Below are 8,989 nucleotides of genomic sequence, written 5' to 3'. Positions count from 1 at the left end.
CCCACATTGCACTATCATGATGACGATCAGCAGCTGTGGTAGGGTAGCATGTGTTGCGTCAGGTAAATTTTTCCCCTTTCCGCGTTATTTTTAGCTGCAAGCCACTTATGCCACATATCATATTCTGACAAGGTGTAATGTAACCAGACATGTCTTACAAACTCAGGGATAGAAATCAGGGTTTAAAAAAAAAAAAAAAAAAAAAAAGGCTAGCATAAATCACGAAAGCTTTTCGGGAGCCGAAATCTCATCAGCAGAACAGCAGTTCTCTCTATGATAGGGTCCAGTTTTGGCCAATACAGGCAAAGCAGCATAACCATTTTACAAATGAGTGCCTCATAATGCAGCAAAAAAATCAGCCCACAGATACACCCATTGGAGTGTATCCCATTGGAGCTCTAAGGAGCTCCTATCCCAATTCCTCTCATTTCAATCAGATAACGTTGGAATGAGTCCTACTCTTTTGTCACATCAGGTTTGCATCAACACATGTAATTCCACTGATGGACTGATGGCCATCTAAGTTTATACTGGTGAGGTGAGAGGAAAATCAAGTCCAATATCTTCTAAGACACAACTAGATTTACAAATCTGGGGGGAACACACTCATTTCTCTACAGGAACTGAGTTTCAAGGTCTGGCATGATGCTGGAGAGAGGCCTGCTTCCTCTGCAATAAAATTTGTACTAAAGGACCATTAATAACAACAAGGAAAACAAACATACAAAAATACTATTATAGTTTTTCAAAAAACAACGATAATTAGCTTATTTCAGAAATCCACAACCTTCTCATTCTTGAATTCAGCCCGTCTTTTCTTCTGACTATAGACACATTTTATGGGACACAAACTGGCCCAGCTCTGCTGACATCCACTGAAGCCAAATGGGAAAGCTTCATTAAAACCATTTTATACCCCACGGAAAATCAGACCTGTATCTCTATCCATCTATCAGTGGTGTTTCTGAGCCATGGCAGCCCTCACCATTTTATAAATACATCCAGAAATTAAGGCTCAGTTTGAGATACCCCTAGCGACCTCTGCTCCTCAGCCTCTCCTATCTTTGGCGCTTTGGAAATATATTTGGTGTAATTTAAAAAGCATCATCCCATTCATTGGACAAAATCCTGCATATTATGCAGATTCCTAGATGATAATACGTTAGCACACTTTAGTGACTGAGACCGATTTTAAATTACATAGCCCATTTCTGTACATTTAATATTTTGAGGCAAACACTGCCAATAAAGACTGAAAAAGTCCAAATCAAACAATAAGCTCCTCAGTAGCCTTTCCCCCCACCTACAAACAGTAAATCATTTCATGTTAGTAGTTTTAAGCCATAACAATGCAAATAAGGCAGTTTGTGCTGAAACTCGATTGCTATCGAGAACAATACTTCCGTGAAACTTAATTTGTAAAGAACCTGGATTGCCAAGAAGGCTTGCAATATAAAAATAGATAACAGTAAGTAATTTAGCAGCTTATTGGTAGTCCTGCATCTTCAATTTAACTGGAACTTTTTTTTTTTTCCTCAATGTGTGTCACCTAAGATAGGAAGCTATTTGCAGGAAATTGAAGTGTAAACTGAAGTGCTGTTGCAATACATCTCAGGAGTTCAACTATGGTATACTTTAATCTTTACTTTTCATTTGTTTTAACATTTATTACAGCAGGGTATGATCAGGCATTAGGAAGGCAACATTTAGTCTTTTCCAAGAACCTAAGAAAACCTGAGCAAAGAGCACTTCCACTGCAATAATCCCAAATAATACCTTTGGCAATTCTGAGATACACTGGAAATAATCACTCTCTGTTCACATACAATGTCACAAACAAAAAGAGCTTCAGCACGTCCTTATCGCTGGGAGATGGGTCACCGAGTCCTGGAAGCAGCACTACCACAACCTATTTTTATGATGCTTATCGGGCTCCCGATTTTCACAATGTAAATAAACATTTACACTGATGCAAAGTTAACAGGGATCATTTGAAGCTGCTGGATGATAGTAATTAAAACGCTGAGATCCAAGAACCAGAACTTACCCAGAATAGCTACCATGGAGCTGAGGATGGCATCCTCTTCCCACAAGATTTTGCTGTTCTCACTGAAGTAGGTGGTGTGACTTCTTTGGGAAGTGATGGCAGAGAGTATTCCTTCTTATCCTCCATCTTCAGAAAAAAAATTAAAACAGTGCTATTGAGAGCTTATGTGGTCTTATCCAGCTCTCTTCCATTAAAGCCTGTCAGTCAATCACACTTCTTGTGCTATCGATGTCAATTAGACGTTGACATGATTTTCTGTAAGAGAACTCAGTCTATTGGGAGAAAAAGTCTATGTATTGCTTCCCGATGATCAGGATCCAGTGTTTTGTACTGCATGCTCTTCCAAGCAAAAACTACAATTGAAATCCTGGTTAAAAAAAGGATCCTCTCAAGCTGGGATGGTTAAGATACATCAGCTTCTCCAACTCATGCCATGCAAGGGAATGATGCAACAGCCCAAATGACCACGTGACTGAGACAGGTGTCACCACAAGCCCACAGCAAGGCTCTGCCTTGTACTTCTGGATCTGTGCTGGGATGCATTAACTGCTCAGTCTCGGTTACATAAAGCAGATTGTTCATAACACCTAAGAATAAAATCAGAGAACTTTTTCACCCATCAATTCAAAATTCAAATGAATCACCACTAAAAAAGTGCAAAGTGTTTTAGACAGTTAATGCACCAAATAAACGCATCAACAACTGCTTATTAGCCTCAGTGCCATTTAAAATATAAGACAGATAAAGAACAGCAGGCTAAATGCTTCGGCAGTCTGATACATTCCAGCTCAGAACTAATTAGCCGGTGTCAAGATGCAACGAGAGTTTTTTCCTGCTAGGAATTATTAAAACAGTAGATCTTCTCGGCACGTCTAGATGTATTGAAAGAGCCATAGATATTCATAAAAAGACTTCTGAAATGTCATGTTTCTACATTCTTATTTACTAACTGCTTCCATAGCTATCAAAACTATTAATGCCAGTCTTCCCCTAAAACAGCAGGCCCCCATCCATAAGACCTTCTTTCTCCATCAAAGCAACACCAGCCTGCTTTTGCCACTGCAGAGAGGCAACCAGAAAGTCTGTATAGAATATAGCCATACTTTCTGCTAGTTGCCATGACCCTAATAAAAGCCAGTTGAACACTGTTAAGGCAGTGGAACCGACTACCCGGGGACATTGGGGAAACTGCTTCATTGGAAGTTTTCAAGGGAAGACTGGATAAGCATTGGTCAGAGAAGATTTAGGAGCAACACTCAGGCAGGGAGGTTGGGTCAGATAACTCCAGAGTAACTTTCAGACTTATTTTTCTCTTAATTGTTCCTTTCACTGAGCACAGTAGAAAACCCACTAGAGCTTTGATGAGGCCTATGACAGTCTTTGGATCAAAGACTCACTTGATGGCAGCCACTAACCACTTCCAGCATATCAGTGGTTGGTTCATGGCTTTCATTGAGTGATTTTATGTAAACACAATATTTGCCAGAAGTGCAGGAAATATACTTGTGGGTATGAGTCTGCCACTCTCCTATTTATAAAGGGTATTTGATGCACAGAGTACTGTGCATCAGATCTGGAATTCTCTTTTTACTTTCTGCTTCTATTCACTGAAAGTTAGGTACCATATTAAAAGGTACCACAAAAACAAACAAACAAACAAACAAAAACATTTTGTAGGGCCTTTTGCTGGTGCAGCAGCCTTACATTTATGTTAGATTACATTTATGTCCTCTGTAGGGTTTATAAAGCAATCACCAAAGATAATTAAAGCCATATTCCCCTCCAACTGATTTTAAAACTAGGTCATCATGTTGATTTAAATAACTGAAATTATGCCTGTGAACATTGAATGAAAATAATAACAGCAAGTTAGTAACAAGCAAAGACAATGTATTGCTTCATTCCTATCTCATTTGATATTTTTTATTCCCAGTTACAAAGAACATTTCTGAAGTTGTAATTGGAGTGTGTCCCCCCTCCCCTCTCTTTTATTTTAAGATTAAAAAGAATAAGAGGCTCTGGTCATAAAACCTGAACAATCAAAAGAATGCAGGATTCACACTTTGACTCAGTAAAAACCCATAATATGCATTTAATTCCTATTTATCCTGCAGAGGATACAAGAAATACACTCTACTTTCCCTCAGTCTGAAATCTCTCCTGGTGAGGTAACCAGCATTTAAAACACTAAATCTGCCTACAGTCCCAGAAGAAACTATCATACAAATCATAGAAATTAAGGGCTGCAAGGGACCTTGAAAGACCAAGTCCAGCCCCCTGCTCTGGGCAGGAATACGGCTGAGATCAACCGATCCCAGCAAGCCCAGTCTCCTCTTGAAGACTTGCATGGCTGGGGATGGCACCACCTCCGTGGGTAGTCTACTCCAGATTCTGGTCACTCGTACCACAAATTAGTTTTTCCTTGCTGTCAAGGGATGGGGTCCTTAAGGATGGACGTGTTCTCCTAAGGCCCCTTGACCATGCCAATTTGGCCAGATGGGTACCCTCAGCTCTCTCTCGCCACACCTTTGATGAGAAATATGAAAATAGGGAGCCTGCCTTTAAGTCCTCTGGGACACGGTCTTACTGAACCCTGTGGGTTCCTGGACCCCTTGTTTCACAATGGGCGTTTCGGGGGCACCCTAGCCTTATGGGCTGTACGCGTGGATCCAACCACCCCTTTATCACGCCCCAAGCCTCACAGATGGCACTGGCATTGTCTTGCCTTGGCCTCATTATAATTTGGCCCCTTGCCCTCACTGGGCTCTCCGCAGCCCTGTCTCTGCGCCCTCTCTGGCGCCAGGGTCTCTACTCTGTAGTGGGCCCCAATAAGGCCTCCTACCTTCCCTGAGTAGCCTCACCCAAACCACCAGCCTTATAAAAAATTGAATAAAACATAAGCCCCTGGGCTATAACTTAACATAGGCTACCGACGGTGTGCTCTGCCCCTTTCCATTGCCCGGAGCAGAGGTGAGTCAGGCCTTTTCCCCTTCTCACCTCAGAGGGCTCCTTCCCCCTTAGCCATCGGCAGAGACCTGCCTCCCTTCATGTCAGCCTGAGGTTATGTGGGCCCACAGCCCTGCCCCTCCTGCCAGCTGACCAGGTACAGGTGGGGACTAATTCCTGCCTTAGCCGGTTGCCATGGCAACCTGCCCCTGGGCTCCTGCCTGGCTCTTTGGGCTCTCCCCAGGCAGGTCCTGCTCTTCTAGGAGCAGGCACCTGAGTGCCCTGTCACACTCGCATCCAACCTGAAACCACCATCTACCAGTTTATGGCCATTGCTCCTTGTCCTCTCTGGGGGTACCCTGCTGATCAGTTTTTCTCCCAGCTCACCTCTTACATACTTATAATCAGCCACCAAGTCCCTCCTCCTTCAGTCTTCGCTTCCCCAGGCTGAACAGTCCCAGAGCCAAAGGCATAGTTGCATTACAGCTACTATAATGCATAAGAGGCAGTGAGGTATACAGCATGAAACAAATTTCAGTCTTCTGGGATGTATTTTCTGACTCTGCCAATGACTCTCATTATGACCGACTCTCGCTCACCAAACTGCGGTACCCTGCCCCCCTGGGCCATGATGGTGCCCTTCACTCCTCACCCTCAGCTCCGCATTCTCTGTCCTTGCTGGTGCCCGTCACTCCTGACAGCCATCAGAGGGCTTAAAAAGAGTGGGAACGTGACCGGGGAAACCCAGATATATGGTAACCCTATCTTGGTGGCACATACACACTTGAGCAAAAGCATTAGACAGACAGACAGATTAAGTCATTTACGATATTAGAATTGATGTTAACAGAAGCAATAGTGCTAGGTTTGTTACAAACAGGGAATTAAATGATGCTCTTTGCTTAGAATCTGTGCACAAGACAAGAGACAACAGGAAGATATAGATGGGAGAATAAAAGGCAACACCGAGACCATATTGGACAGCACAATAGACAGCACAGTCCAAACACAAGATGCCTAAATCGTTATCAAGCTGGTTGTAGGCACTGCAGCAAAATAATTATTAATTATAACTCTGGATACTCATGGGCAACCAAAACACTTCTCCTTGTCCTTACAACATTAGATAAATCACTCCTCAGGTTTAAACTTCTCTGACCTCCTAAAAACAAAGTAAACTTCCATCATTGGTTAGTAGGAAAAAAAAGTAACCCAAGAACCACCATTAGACTGGTTACCATTGTGAAACTCTTGGAACTTATGCTATATCCAAATATAGGGCTTTTGGGGGGAAAGGTATATACCTCCATGAAAGAAAATCTGTTCAATAACAGAAGCACATTAAATGAGTGAGGATTCTTATGCTTGTTAAACCTGGAGATTTATCTGAGTTTTCTCAAGAAGAGCCAATTATGCACAAATAAAGTATGGATGCTTCCAGTCACATCCAGCATCTAGTTATCTGTCATAGCCAAGGAAGCACATTCAGATCAACACATCTTCTGCTCCCCTAAAATGCAAATCAGGCAATTGCTTCTGTTCCAGCCGTCGAGCCATTTAATAGACCTTTACATGATCTTCACATAAAACAACAATTGCTCTGTTTGCCAACAACAGTGACAGTGCCACCAGGTTTGAACAGGGAACATAAGTGTTGAATTGAGATCCCTCAGGACTTTTTCACCATGAGCACCAATTCTAGTCTAGTGTGACACATGCCATTGCCTTGTGCAGTGTTTCAAGGAAAGCACTGACTTTCTGTGGGGAAGAAGAGCTATTGTTTTTTCCTGTTGGTTTTCTATTAGTAGCAAGTTATACTTGCTTCTGTTCCATTCAAAGACGTTAAGGAAATAATTAATTGGAACATGCTTTGCTCACTTGATTGTCCATCTCCGTAGGCCATGTTTAAAGGTTGACTGTCAAGTGGCACAAAATTTAAGGATTTGTATTAAGATTTGTAAAAGATTATTTACATAATCCATTCCTTGGAGTGGACACAGAGAGACTACTTCAGTGATTATAAAAAAGCACAGTTTCACTGAAGTTGGGGTGAGCGGTAGGGGATAGGGCTGACTTATAACATCTGAGGATCTGGCCCTTGTTTGAGGAGGAGCCAGGATGCTACAAAAGCTTACAAGTAATAATCAACTTATTTCAACCTGCAAACCCCCAATATAATCTTCCTTCTTTGTTCCCAACAAATAACTTCAAATTCTGTTTTTATCTTTTCCAACCTGTGTTTCTTTCTTTGGTGGTGGTGAGCAGGGGGGAGATAGGGGAAGGGAAGGTATGTCTTTATACATACATAGAAACAAATATATGAATAGTCTTATATCAGCACATGTGGGGAACAGGCTGTTTTCCCCAATGTATGCCATATGTTCAGCAGAGTCCTCGTCAACCCACTTATATTCAACAGATGTGAGAATCAAGGTCTCTGCTCTCGTTCAAATCAGCAGGATCTGGTGCTGTCACAATGGCTTTCCAGGGTTGCAAGATGGTGAGGTCAGAGACTCAAGAGACTTGAATTATACTCCTGGATGTACACTGATTTGTTGGGCAACCTGCAGCTAGACCACCCTGTCTTGAAAAAGTATGTGCAAAACACTAACTTTGTTGGTAAAGCACTATCATGGATAGATGAAAAGATCCCTGCACTCCCATTAGAACAAGTACGAGTCTGATCCAGTGTGGACAGTCATATGTTCCTGTGTGCTTGGGGGAAGTGAAGAGCAACAAGGGGTAAAAATAAGGTTGCTGCAGGAGAAAGAAAGAAAGAAAGAAAGAAAGAAAGAAAGAAAGAAAGAAAGAAAGAAAGAAAGAAAGAAAGAAAGAAAGAAAGAAAGAAAGAAAGAAAGAAAGAAAGAAAGAAAGAAAGAAAGAAAGAAAGAAAGAAAGAAAGAAAGAAAGAAAGAAAGAAAGAAAGAAAGAAAGAAAGAAAGAAAGAAAGAAAGAAAGAAAGAAAGAAAGAAAGAAAGAAAGAGTTAAACCCATGGACCAAATAATAATCTCTTTTATACAAATCAAAACTAAAGCTGACCGGATGCTACTAGCCACAGGGAAGCATGCACACACACTATTTGGTTCAGGAAAAATATTAAAAGGGAATTACAATTATTCACAGGCTCTGATGCTTGCAGTGTGTTGCTACTGTGTGTCTGTTGCATTGCATCAGCATCCTGAACCGAGCCATGTACCCTTAGGGGAGCTTGCAACTAAAGGGGTTAGTAAATGGGCAAATGACTGATTCTCATGCAGGCCACCATAAAGCCCCCAGTCCATTCTGTGAACAGTGATGAGCCGAGGCAATCACCCAAACATCTCAGTAGAGAAATTATGGTGCACTTCCGACACTGTGACTGCAGAAACAAACAGCTGTATCTAGAAAATTGCTGTGGATAACAATGTTTTGTGTCACCAATCAATGTTGACTTTGAGAATGGGGCAAGTGGATAGATATAGTCTCACAATGGGGCATGTGGCCCACTGTTTTCCGCCGGGCAGAAGCCAAACTGCTAGCAACTAGGGCAGGCTTCTGATGGGCAACTTAGTCCAATATGTCAAGAGCCACTCAAGCACCAGGAGTATTAGATGCTATTTCTGACTCCACTACATACAGAATTTGGGCAAGTCCTGTCATCTCCATGTGCTTTCATCCCTTGTCTCTCCCTGTAGAATATGTCCCAAAATGAGGTTACAAAAGAGATTTAAATCCTGGCAGTTCCTAATATTTACATGCTTGATTGTGCAACCATAATAACCTGTGTGTGTGAATGTGCACACACACACACATATGAGCATGTCTGTGTCCAAGAGAAAGACCACCAATGCAAGGTGGGATATCCAAACTCTAAACCTTCTTAGCTTTGTCATTCTGAAATCAATTCCCTTTGGGCCTGCCTTTTATACCAGAGCAGATTTCTGTCCCCACATGACCTGTCTATGAATAAATCATGGGAGCAGATTCATGTCTAATCATCCCAGGGTATTATTGCT

At 41.9% G+C, this 8,989-nt stretch overlaps 1 long non-coding RNA gene across 1 annotated transcript in view; it reads right to left on the bottom strand.

Annotated features, from left to right (window-relative positions):
• Positions 1–2,200: 2,200 nt before the first annotated feature.
• The window catches only part of LOC102383600, a 15,769-nt gene continuing 8,980 nt past the window's right edge, over positions 2,201–8,989 (bottom strand). The window contains exon 3 of the long non-coding RNA XR_325575.3: positions 2,201–2,634. This is a non-coding gene — a long non-coding RNA (uncharacterized LOC102383600). The remainder of the gene's footprint in view (positions 2,635–8,989) is intronic.

Source organism: Alligator sinensis, unplaced genomic scaffold (assembly GCF_000455745.1).
Source record: "Alligator sinensis unplaced genomic scaffold, ASM45574v1 scaffold2041_1, whole genome shotgun sequence".
Lineage (NCBI taxonomy): Eukaryota > Metazoa > Chordata > Crocodylia > Alligatoridae > Alligator > Alligator sinensis.
Note: the sequence above shows the minus strand (reverse complement) of the source record. Positions and strands in the feature narration are given on the sequence as shown.